General features: G+C 44.0%; 1 protein-coding gene across 2 annotated transcripts in view; it reads left to right on the forward strand.

Moving 5' to 3' along the window:
- Nucleotides 1-1,149: 1,149 nt before the first annotated feature.
- MYO16 (myosin XVI) overlaps nt 1,150-13,270 on the forward strand; it is a 385,412-nt gene continuing 373,291 nt past the window's right edge. The window contains exons 1-2 of one of the 2 annotated variants that reach the window (XM_083834843.1): nt 1,150-1,397; nt 12,357-12,515. The gene's annotated coding sequence lies outside the window, so the exon portion shown is untranslated. The remainder of the gene's footprint in view (nt 1,398-12,356; nt 12,516-13,270) is intronic. The other variant, XM_083834844.1, reaches the window with a different exon arrangement.

Here is a 13,270-nt window from a genome sequence, read left to right on the forward strand (position 1 = left end):
CTGTTAGGCCAGAGGGCAGCCAGACTGCTGTCAAGGAGCCAGAAGACATCATTTAGGCATTTAACCTACAGGAGGCCAAACGTGGGTCTACACTGCTGCTACTACGAGCATCACCAGGATAAAAACCATGGTGGGAGCATATTTCCTAACTGAGCCCCTCAGTCACAAAGCTAGAGGCTGGGTTCTCCTCGTCTCAGTCCTTCTGCCCTTGTAGCTCCTTCACTCCTGCAGTGCAGTGGCTTCAGCTTCCAGATGCAGGGCAGAGAGGGCTCTGTTCCCAAATCCCACTGCCCATGAGAGAGCACTCACCTGGATTATAGTTTGAATAATCCATCTGCAGGGACACTAAATATTCCAGCACCAGGTAGTGGACTCCTAAAACTTTGTGCGAAGCTAGTTGTGGTCAGATATGTGGCTGGCACCTTGGAAAAGCACCTTTTCTCTGGAAAGCTTGAGTGAAGTTCAGAGGTGGGATGCTTGTGTTTGGATCACAGCTGAGTTTTAATGGGGACAGGTGCCTGTGTGCCTACACTGCCCGCCTCCAGTGGGTGCAGGTGCCATCGTCAGGTGAGCACCATTCAGGACGTGTGAGGAGTAAAATGGATGCAGGGATGTGTATTAAGGGGTACTTACCTCAGCCACTAGTTAAGCAGCTTCTCATCTGTGAGCAATATGTCTTAACAGCCAGTCTCCCCACGCGATAAGCTGCCAAAAGACTTCTTTGTCACCAGAGACTTGTGGCTTTGCTGCCTTTATGCTTTCTGCCTATAGTGCCAGCACACACAGCACTAAAGCAGCAGGGCGTGAGCAAGCTGCTTATAGTACCGGGACAGAAATAGACGCATCCAAGCTGCCATTTGTTTCGAAACTACAAACCTCGTAAGAAGTGTTGTTTTTTAGCCTGCATCTCACGGGGTGATAACGGTGACATTCTCAGTGTTTCCCTTTTGTTGGGCATTACGTGCCGGCGGGGAACCAAGGGGGTCTTTGTTGTGCTCAACTCCATCCAGACCCCTCCAACCTCAACAGCCCCCTTCCCTCAGGCTCCTTCCCCAAAGGAGGTGGGCTGGCAATGAAGTTAGGGGGAATAAAACAACAAAAAAAACTCAGAAAAGCGGTGGCGGGGGGGGGGGGGGTGGAGAAAGAAAGCGGGCAGGTACCGGGGCGGGGCGGCACGGAGGGGGCCGCTCCCCTGCCCGGGCACCGCAGGGAGGCGTCTGCGAGCAGAGCCGGGGGAGCGGGCACGGCTCGGCTCGGCTCGGCACGGCTGGGCGAGGGGCAGGGAGCAGGGAGCACTGTGCCGGGGGGGAAGACCACGGCAGAAAGTGGAAGTGCCCGAGCAGCCGGAGGAGAGGCGGTTCTGTGCCCGGCCGCCGCCGAGGCCGCGTCCCCCTGAGGTGAGTGCCGGGGGTCGGGGGGCTGCTCCGCGGGGCCCCCGGGGGAGGGAGGTGCGTTTTGTGGGGCTTTGGGGTTTTATTTTGAATAAGCGCGTTTATTTGTAGAGGTCTTTATTCCGTCTGCGTGCCCTGCCCGGGGGAAGGTGGGAGCTGCTGCGGGTGGTGGGGAGGGGGACAGCCACGGCCGGGGCCCCCCCTTCGTCGTGATCGGCCTGGCACTGTGCTGCCGGGGTTTTTCTGATAAAAGGTGTGTTTTTTTTTTTTTCTTTTTTGGTTATTATTGGAGGTGTCGGCGGGGCTCGCCCCCTCCAGCCTCCTCAGGTGGCTCCTGGCCGGGCGCCCCCCCGGCCCCGCGTCTGGCGGCTGGGAGCCCCCTCCGGGAGGGGCAGGGGCTGGGGGGCTTTTCCTTCCCTCTGAGGGGTCAGGGTAGGGTGTTTGGGGAGGGGGACAAGCCGGCTCTCCCCCCGAGGGACGCTTTTGAACTTCAGTTCTGTGCCCCAAGTGGAAAAGGAGCAAGGCAAGGCTGGTTAGGCTCGTTATTAGGGCTTTTTTGTACCCAAACCCAGCAGGCGGTGTTGAAGTAGTGGCTTTTCAGGCAGCGTTTTATGCTGCGAATAATTTTTTGGGGGTGTAAAACCGTGGCCTTTTGCTGGGTGTAGGGTAAGTTGAGACTTCAGAGCACATCTCACAGGCTGGCGATGAGGAGCTGTGTGCACGCAGCAGGCTCACGGTGATGGGACAAGTTCTCCTGGCTGGAGCATTGTTGAGGAGCAGCAGGGATGCCATTAGAAGTACCAGCAAGGGCTGGGATTAGGGTGGTTGGTGGAGCAGGGCTCTGAACCGTTGCAATGATTTTGTGTTACAGTAGCGTTTGAGAAATCCCAGCTGTAAATCACATTATACAGAGGGAAAGCCAGCCCTTGGCCTCAAGGGATGACATAGGTACAGCAAGCACTTTGTAAGGGGAAGGAACAGGGAGGAAGCTATTTGTCTGATGTTACATAGGTTAGACCAGAACTGGAAAGTTTCCAGACTGAAACTGTCTTTGTATATTCTGTTATAATATTTTTTTTTTTTTCATTGTGAGCTGAGCCTTAATTATGGAATAATTTTGCAAGCAGTAGCAATAATGCTAGAAGTACGGTATGCAGAACATGTGGAGAATGGGTAAATGACCAAAATCTTCTAATTGGAAGATCAAAATAATTCCAGCTGGGTAGAGTATACAGAATGATTTCAATAAATCTGCCTAGGGCGTAGTATATTTAAAAATTGTACAGGAGGAATTAAATGGAGCTTGAGCGGTTTGGAATTTGTAACGCTGGCTGAGGCAACTGACCGTCGTGAAACAGTGGTTTATTGTGCTGCTTTGAAATCACTCTTGCATTTTATGCTAGCATGATGTTACTTTAAGTAGTACTATTATTTCAAACCAGCATAATGAGATGAAAAGCACTTGGCATGCGCTCCTGTAAAACAACATTTTGAGTGCTAAATTCAGATCTTTGCTTGAAGGTATCCGTAAAACACCATGCTTATGTAGGGTGTCGTACCAAGAAAAATAGCCATCTAGGTTAAAGCTGTCTTAAAACATTTTTGTCAGAATGACAGTTTCAACCACAATCTTACTCGTTTGGAGGGGAATGATTTCTTAGCTTAGACGTGGAAACTCTGACAAAATGATCGTGAGATAAGTGCCCATAATAAATGGGACACTAACAAGATGGATTACAGGTTTGGACATGGGCCTCTTCCGTCTCACCTGATTGTCCTAACCAGCAAGCTATTTCAGAGTGCGATTTGTTTGCTTGTTTCACAGAAAATGTGCTTAAATATCCAGCTTAAACCTCTGAGCACCACAGTGCTTTGTTCACTTGTGAGAGATAACAGGAAATAGTCTTCATACCCAAATAATCCTTTTATCCAGGTTTGCGTGAACGCTTTTTTTGTTTGTACAATTCTGTGATAAATGACAAACTAGAAAACTTCCTGTTTGCTTTAAAATAAATGAAAAAGGCAGCATAGTCCAAAAGCACTCTGTAATGCCCTGTATCTCAGGTTAAGCCTGTATCTTGGCTTGTTACTGTCTTCCAGATTGTCGCCTAGCAAACCTCACTTGCACATTCTGTGTTTTTTTTTCCACTTCATCTTCTTTCTGCCACTGTTATTAAGATAATTGTAGCTAATGAACATAGGAAAATGTTGTAATCCTGCACAAAATTAGCAGTAATTGGGGATGTTGTTGATGATGTCTGGAAATACCATGTTGTCACATGTTGTCAACAATAACAGCTGCTGGAGACACTTGCCATTTTGTGGGCCAGGCCTGCTGGCTTAAGACTCTGCCAGCTTCATGTGAAGTACAATTTGTTGCATCTTTGTGAAGGAAAAAAAAAAGGCAAAGATTTTTTTTTTGAATCAATGAAATAAAAGAACATTGTTGGCAAACAGCTAACTAACCTTTGCACTTAGATTTGTTAATTTTCCCTAAGGTGTGTGTGTTTCATGTGCTGCCAAGCCTAGCTGTTAATTCATTTAGCTTCTTAGAGATGTGCCACAGTAATCAAAAAACCAGCAACATATATATGTTATATATATATATTGCTATTCACACATCCTTTTTGTGGAGTAATTGTTAATAAGTTGTGCTCTGATTCATGGCCAGTCTTATACAAACAGAAGAGGAGGGTTGGATTACAGATTTTGATTGTAAATGCTTCACTGTAAAATATCACTCTCCTGAATTTCTAGAACCATTAATGTGGCCATTACATGTCTTTGGTCATGGAGTGATTGTTTCCTTCCCTAAAATATTTGAGATCTTGAAAGCTCTGTGATGCAACTTCAGAGATCTTAGTTCCCCTTGGGGCTGGAAAACAGGAAAGTAAAAAAGCACAGCTTTAGGAAGCTGTGCAGGACCGGGATTCAAATCTTGATTGTGGCAAACCTAGGTGTCAGCTGCCGGGCAGTGTAGCTGAGATGTGGTCAGCGTGTTACTGTGTTTGTTTTTTCCCGAAAATGACATCCTGGGTTTGCAACACCATTGTGAGAAAGGCTTTTGCCTTAGCAGAACTTGCACTTTCTGACCAAGCACCCTGCTTTAGTCACAATATCTCTGGCCATCTCTGGTGTTAACGAGTGTTTGAATACAGAGGGCTGGGTGTATCCATTGGAAAATTGAGGTTACTGTAAGTTGCAGCAGGAGAAAAATGTTTGAGAAAGTCATTCATTCTGTTGTGCTGTATGAACTCCTGTGGCTGTAGGAAGCGTATGATAGGTTTTCATTTCTAATGGATGTGGCAAATACTTTGTTTTTGCTGGGTTAATTGCTGTGGTATTAAGCAAAGAGGAATGTTAAATGGTAGATGTAAAGTAAAATGAGAAATCCAACGATGGGGCCTCACGGGTAAATACCTTCAGGGTGGCTGAAATAACTGGGATTTTTGGCTCATGTGTAGAGAAATTGCTGTTTCCAGACAGGTTAACACTGGCTTGTTCCTTTCTGGAATTGAATGTGGGTGGGGAAGGTGTCAAATCTGAACTTCAGTGGCCTCCAAAAGAGGGAAGAGCAGGAGCATCCTGAGTCAGATGCAGACACTGTGGTAACCAAGCTGATTTTTCTGGTGCTTTTGGGTGTAAACCACTCTCAGTGGAGCTGGTGGGAGAAAGACTAAATTCCAGAGAGAAAACACACGTTCTTCCAAAATACAGCTTTGTTGTTGTTTTTTAAGCAGCTGATAGATATTTAGTTTTGAAGTTGCTCTGCATGTCACTTAAAGCTTTCTTTTCCCCCTTCACTGAAAATGGCTAGGTACATGTGGCGCAGCTGGCTTCGTCGTGTGGATGTGTCTGGCAGAGAGAGGATTTGTCCAAAAGCAGTTGGGATCACAGATTATTTCACTTTGAGGCTAGAGTTAGGTACAGAATGCTTGGAAAGATTGTCTTCGGGATGCGTGGCATATCAATATAGTTGTTTTTGGGTGTTTTTTTGGAAGCAGTTAAATATGTCTCAGATAAGTGGGCTGTAAAGGAGTTACAACCCTTGCTGTTTGCATTGTTTTAGTTTACTGTGGATCAGTTCTCAAGTGAGATGCCTTTGTATCAGGTGCTGCTTTATTAGGTGTAATAAAAGCAAAGCTTCTACCTAATTAAATTTATCTTGGAGTCTGAGAAATACCATGCAGGTGGAGGGAGGACCAGGTAGTGTTGATAGTTCTGTAATTTTTATGGTATCAGCAGCTAAATGCCTTCATGGAAACTTAACAAGAGCAAATGCTCATGCTTCCTGTGTAATTACAGGATGGAGATGGATGACCCTATGGTATCTGAATGTATGGCCAGGCTGTCTGTTCTGGGGTCAGGATGGGTGGGCGCAGGGGTCCTTGCCCATATCTGCACAGGTGATGTGAGGGCTCCTTCCTGAACAGGGTGCCCCCGGGGGACTTTCCTTTCCTTGTGGTGCCCTGAATATCAGCTAAAAGGAAAGTTGGGGCAGTCTGTCAGATCTAGCCTGCAGATAAATGTGCAGTGTGTCCTAATTAGGAGTTTTATTTAAGGATTATTAGTGATTTAACACCCCAATCTAATTACTCGTAAGCTTCTTGCTAATTTTGTAATTAGCACTGGAGCAAGACTTTTTATGGAAAATACACCCTTAAGGAAATCAGAACCACTCATTTCCAATGTTTATAGAGAGCTTTATTTCTGTGGCAATGTTCTGTAGAAAATGCCTATAAGGAAATAGTAATATTTGTTCTATTTTTGCATAATGGCAAAGATAGATATGAGCCAAGTGTTTCCAGAGACCGATTATAGTCAGTCATCGCAACCCAAATGACTCCGACTCTTGAACGCACATTTGTAGGATCAGATTCCGCTCAGATACACCTAGCGGAGAAGGCATTCTCAAATTGTTTTATACCACAGTTATCTCTGGCCTTCAAAGTGTGAGAAGGAGAACTCAGGGTGCAGTCGGGGTGTACTGGCTGTGGGCTCTTGTAGTTTATAGCAGGCAAGGCAGATTTTTATATGCATAGGTAGGAAGGTGCAACTTGAAGCAGACGTGAGCCTGCTCCAAAGCGCAGTGTGGCTTTAAAAAGATAAAGCTGTCCTTGTAGCTTGATTCCAGTTAATCTACGAAGTATGGTTCAGCTGAACAGAGAACCTGGCAGGGAGTATTTTGGCCATTGAACAGGTGGCTGTAGAAGTTTTCCTCTCACGGATGTCTCAGGTGTTCTCTTAATTTTGATAAGCAGGCTTGCTTGTTTCAGAGATTCACAAAACTGACAAATTCTTAGTTCGGGAAGGCGGCTGATACTTTGCTGAATTAAAACCTAATAATTTGGTCTCTTCAAATGCTAGGTTTTCATGGTTTTAGAGATGGGGAGTTTTGTAACTGGTCTGGAGTAATATAGTATAAATAAAGTCTGGAGAGAGAGAGAGATCTGTTTGTTAGTTTAATTGATGTAGCTGGAAAAGAAACAAACAAGCTCTTAGGTTCAGAATACCTTATTCCCTTATTGGACTGATGAAGCAATTAAGCCTAAAAGCTTGTCACTTGTTTTTATTGCACAACGGTTGTAGCAGGCTTTTAAACTAATCTTTTACTTGTTTGTCTTTGTACGACAAAAGGGCTCACTTTTGAGCAGACCTGCTGCATGCTTGGGGCGCACTGAGTGTGGATGTGTGTATTTAACGCAAAAACGGTGCGAGTTCCTGCCCTGGACTGGCGATTCCTCAGTCCTGTCACATCCCTTCCTTTCCCAGCAGGACATGCTAGTCTGCATCCCAGTGTGCCAACACAGCCTTATAAAGGAAGGGATACAAAAACACTGCAAGCTACTCTTTTCTGCTTCCCCTTCCTACCACCGATATTGCTTTTTGATGTCAAGTGGCCCAGTACTTCCTTGACCCTTTTCACTCCTCCTTGCTGAATGTTTTAGTGTCAAATAATTTGGCTCTCGTTTAGTCCCAGGTTCAAGTCTCCTGATTGCTCACACCACATACAAGCTAATTAATTCCGTATCCTTACAGAGATAGTGAAGTAGTTCCTTCTGAAGAGGGGCCGGGGCGGGGGGAAGGCATTGCTGGCTGCCTGATTTGCTTTAAGGTCTGCTCTGGGCGAAGAGTATGGATACAGACCCTGCCAAGTCTGGCTTCCTCTGCCTGGGACATTTCTCTAGCACTCTCCCAGGAGGTCTTCTGCCCTTAGCTGCCCTCTCGTGCCTGTGACAGAAAGAACTTGGAAGCGCTCCTGGGTGTCAGGCCCAGCTGGATTTCGGTGCGAGCGCTTCCAGTGAGGAGACCCCGGCCTGCTGGTGGCTGTCGCTCACTATGCAGAGGGGACAGTGTGTGGAGACGACATCAGTGGCTCCAATTCTATATCAAGTGAGACTTTGGTATTTAATGATCTTTTCTATGCTTACAGATTTAACTTTTGGCCTCCTGTGAGAGAAAATATGGGCACAAACAGCACACGGGAGCTGCAGAGTGCTCTGATAGACACCAGGCTGTTCATCAGGGTGGGGAGTTTCATCCCAGTGAGTAAAGGCTGAGGAAGCCAAGCTGGCTCATGGCAACTTTCACCCACAGACACTTCATTTTTATAGGTTAACAGGTTGGAAAAGTTCTTATTAGTGTGCTTATTTGCTGGTGCAACTGCTATCCAGGCTTCCTGAATTTATGCTTGTGTTAATAGCTCTTCATTGCATCCATTTACTTCCAGAATGCTGAGGGGTTTATTTTGTTTTTCTCCAAAAAAGTCAAATTTTATGGGTCTGGTAGCTTTTGGGTTGGTGGTTGCTCTCTGCCTTCCTCCTGTCATATTCCCTCAACTGTTAGTTGAACAGAGGATGCTCAAGAATATTAAACTTCCTTTACAAAGCTCTAACAAGAGATGCTGAATCAGGATAACTACATGGTGGTTGCAGAAAGAAGAGTCGTGGGAACAGAAGGAGAGCACACAGCATTGTGTTGGCTGCTGGAGCAGTCTGTGGGCTGTAGTCACGCCTGCGTTTCTGTGCCTGGTGGAAGTCATTGTGTTCCAGTAGAGCTGAAAACCTGATCAATAATTAATCTCGTTACCAACAGTGCAGAAAGGCAAAGGGAGGTGGTTTTTACTATTTTCATTATATAGTTTTCTAAGAATGGAGAATATCACTTTCAAATTTTCTCCTCCTTATTAGTTTTAAATATAGCTTCTGCAAGTCTCATCCGCTAGAAAGAGCAGTCAAATATGCTCATTATTTGCTATTGTAGTAACATTTCAAAGCTTTCAGGCTTTTGTGGCCTAGGTCCCATTTAGACATCCAGTAAATGACAGTCCCTGCCCCACAAAAGCTTTCTGTCGATCAGATGTAAGAAGAGCAAGGGAAAACTAGGTAATGTCCACAGGGACAAATGAGATAGCAAATATAATTTAAGTCAGGGGAGTTTTGTTAGCTAAGAACAATTCTGTTTCTGCTGTATGTAGTAAGCAGTCATTAGACTAGCTAATCTTAATGTTTTAAAGACCATGATTTAAATAAAATACCTAGGATTTTAGAGAAGTCCGTTCAGTGCCGATGAGTGGGATGAAGCTTACTCTGCCATCGAAGAGCAAGGGCTGTAGAACATCCATTGCACTGGGAGTGGAGGAGGGAAGGGTAAGCTGGCCTACCTCTAAGGGACAAAGCTGATTTTTCTCTTGAGGTTGTCTGTAGATCTGCCACGTCATGCATCTGTGCATGGGCATGGACACAGCCTTTCCTGAAACACAGTGACCTGCACAACAGGTAAATTTGGTCTCCCTGTTTTGTAAGGGTGACAGGCCATGGCAGTATTCTATAGCTACTTGCACCAGCTTGGCAGGTCTAGAAATCAATGAAAGGAGCACTGCAGGGCATTCACCTCCATGGTAAACCTCCCTTGGCTCTTGATGTCATGCACCGTCCTCTTCTGCATTGGAGCCAGGGATATTTGAGAGGCTTGTGTGAGGTGGAGGGTCCTGTGGTGTCGGGAGGCTGGCTGGGTGTATTCTGAAAGGGTTATTTGTGTTCATAAACAGATTGGCATTTGGAAATGGCTAAGGGTTGGCCCCAGTGTCTTTCTATGCCCGTGCTAAAATACTAGCTGATCATCTCCGGAAGTAAGGGCAGTGGTGTCACGGCTGCTGTTGCAGTGGGTTTGCTGAACACACAGTTGTGGAGGAAGCCACAGCTGTGACTTTTTCATCTTGCTGCTGGGCTGGGAGCATGTGTGAGAATTCCAGCCGGGTTCAGATGCCAGCGGAGCCTGCTGCTTGGGAAAGGCAGGTCGAGATCACAAAAGATGATAGACATAAAGCATGGGTTTGGACCAAAAGCACTGTGTGGATGCGGATAGAAAACACCTGTATAGTTGCATTGCTGTCTACATCTTTGTTGTATTGTTTCAGCATTCTTGGCTTAATCATTGTTAGCAGATACAAGCAGGTCATGTGTACCACTCATAAATAAGTGACCGATTTCTTTTGGTGTCACTTTATCTGTGATGTGTACTCATAAAAAACGAACCGGAGACAAAAAAGATTGGGGTATTTTAGCAGGGAGTGGATCAAATGTAACACAACACGCTTCAGCCTTGGTATTTAAGCATGGGATATGGGTGGGAATTTAGCTAACCTGGGAACCAGTGAAACCAAACAACCTGAAATTATTATGCTTATACATAAAGCATATAATAGACTTCAAATTGCTCTTGAAACCCTTCATTTATCTTTGCTAGCTTAAAAAAGCTACAGATTTGCAGATCGTTTCATATTGGCACTTGTTAAATTTCAGGCAGCATCTGACAGCTGAAAACTGCAAGTGCCGTTTCAAGCTCCCAGCTGGTGCTGCCACTGGCTACTGATGACCTTTCCTCATCTCTTCCACAGGCACAATGGTTCAGGAGTGAGATAATAAGATACACTAAAGGAAAACAGAAAGAAAACCAATCTCAACCCGTACCACCCATCCTTCATTTTGCGATTCTCCGGTCCGTTTTTGTGAAAATGCAGGCGGTGACCGATTGTGGTCCTTCTGTTTCAAACTGTGTTAAAATTCCTTTTCAAAACAGTTCTTTCAAAGTACTGTAATGACTACTGATAATTAAGACATGAAGGTTAAAGTGCCTATCAGTAGTTCAAAATATAATAGTAACCTAGATAAACGGGTAGTCTTGTTCCATGTATTTTTTTCTAGTATTGTTTATTGCTGTTATGCCAGTAATTAGCCTGGGATCGAAGATTTCCTTATGGGAGTATGTTGTGACCTGTCTTTCTCTTCCCCTCCATATACCCCTTCAGCAATGTGGCTTCTTCCTGTTGGAACGTGATGACAAGACATCTAAAGACAATTTGTTAGTGTCCTAAACAGTGCTGAGTAGAGTAGAGCTGTTCTCATTAGCTGTCTTATTGCCAAAGTCTCAGCACAGAACTGGTGAGGGCTTGCTTGTAACATGAGTATGTCTTCATTTGTTTAATACACGTTTTGACCCAGTGTAGAGATGACATTTAACTGTGTTCTGGCTTTCAAATCCTTTGTGACTTAGTCTTAAGTGCGCAAAATCAACAGAAAATGTCTAAAGACTTCATGTGATTGATGGACACAGTTACGTTTACTGAATGGTTAGGTTTTAAAAGAATTTGAGGTTTCACTCAACAATAGGCTACAGGGTTATTTACCTTGAAGAAAGAATTGTTGGGAGCTGTTCTATCAGCATGTACCTTCTTGTGAAGTGTACTTTTGTGTCCCCCCTCAATTTGTGGAGTTGATGCTGCTGTCATAGCAATGCAGAGCAACTTACGTGATGCAAGACTAATACTGTAGTGTTCCCTGGTGTCGATTTGGTAGCTGATTTCTTCTGGATTTTGTTTAAATAGGGTTCCTGTGCTGTGAACTCATATGGAGATCTTACTGGTCATGCTGGAGGATGCGAAAAACTGCTGTGTGTGTGTGTGTGTAGTCACGTAAGCCTTGAAGTTTGCTCATGGATATTTCTCATGGTTCTCAATCAGGAATTGCATATCCTAATTTCCTTGGTCTAGGTGTTCTTGAGGAAAAAGGAAAGTAATCTAAGGAATGACAATCTCTTTAAAGGAATGAAATGCTTTGTTCAAAATACTGCTCTCTCTATCTGTTTATTGTTCCTGCAAAGGGAAGTTAGATTCTGTTGGTGTAAGTTAGTTTGAAGAAGTTAACAAAATCAGGTTAAGGGATGGAACTTTGGATTAATATCCTGAGCTTTTCTAAGGAATCATTTGAGTGTGCAATTGTTAAAGATTGCCTTAAATATTTTATTCAAGGTTACACCGGTAGTTTCACTGCAAATTATACATGTCCTGGAAAGGTGAGAGACCTGCATATTAATACATTCACTGAACCATGCTTAGTTAATGCACTGATGTGGCATTGGAGATATGTTCAGGTGTGGGAAAGGAATTTGCAGGTGGCCTTGCGCTGTTTCACACGTCCCTGAGTTAGAGATAATGAGGAAACAAGCGGTAGAACCAAAAACTTGAGCAAGGTGGAGATAAAGTAAATTGGCCACAGCGTTAAAGATGAGCTTTGGGCAGTGGCCAGTTGCTGGCTGGCTCGAGGCGCGTGTCTGAGGGTCTCTAACCAATTGTAAGACAGATTCGGGCGCGTGGACAGTGCGTGGGGCTACGTGGAAAGTATATGTAGTGGTGAAAAAGGGCAATAAAGGTTCTCCTGTTCAAGAGCCATCAGGAGTCCGTGTCTTGTATCCTTTCATTCAGGCTGTGTTTTGTTTCAGAATAAAGGTACTTATAATATCAATACGACTATTTATAGTATCAATATGACTAATGTACTCTGGAATGCAGCTTGCCATCTTCACTCATATGTATATATGTGTATATATATATTATGGCATGGAAACAGAGCAAGTGAAAACTATGTTTATGTGGCTTTTTTTTTTTTGTGTTTAATTGTAACATAGACCAACGCCAGTTTCAGCATTTGCGCTCCACCAGATGAAAGCATAAGCAGCCCATACCTGTGACATGACAAATGGGGCCACCGTTCCAGTCTTCCACAGCATGCTGATAACAGAGCTCAGTCAATGCTGGAATGCTCAGGCACCATCACAGAAGTTAAGGTATTTATCAGCTCTGGATATAGCTTTCCCCAGTGCTGCTCAGCCTCTGGAGGGTAACTTCCCAATTCCCCACTCACTATGTGGTTATGTGTTTGTCATCCTAAGATGTTAAAGCCACAAAAGCGTGATCATAATCGTCAAAAGCAGCGATATATTTTTGTGTGTCTGTGTATACAAATGTGTGTATGCATATGTATGTGCGTGTGTATGTTTTTGATTTGGCAGAATCTAATGTTTCCAAAGAAGCTGGAAGTCATCCTGTAAGACAAATAAGAAGTTTTTGTTTTAGTAGTAGGTGGTTCTTAAACCGTAGCAAGCCTGTCTTCTGCAGACGAATTTTGTAAAGTCTGCACTTTTTTCTGTCACATTCAAATCCTGTAGGGAAAGGTACCTTTTAATGCATTTCACAAGGTAAAGTGACCAGCTGGCAATTTTGCTAGCTTATATCTAGAGCTGCAGCATTCTGTTAGATGTGCTGCTTTTTTTTAAAAAAAAAAAAAAAAGAAAAATCCTGTACATGTATGTTAGCAATTTGTCATTGCTTTTCAAGCTTATTAACTCATTAAGTAGCATTTAATGAAGATAACCACAAAGTAATTAATTTATACAGTATGTTTATTGCTTCCCTAATGAATTTATGTATCAAATTTAGAGTTACTCAATGAGTATGTTAATCTATTTTTATATTTCTTATGCATTTCAGTTGCTATATAAATAAAAATGTTTATTCAAGGTCTTTATTACAATCTGTGCAT

The sequence above is a fragment of the Anser anser genome (genome assembly GCF_964211835.1).
Source record: "Anser anser genome assembly, chromosome: 1".
Taxonomy (NCBI): domain Eukaryota; kingdom Metazoa; phylum Chordata; class Aves; order Anseriformes; family Anatidae; genus Anser; species Anser anser.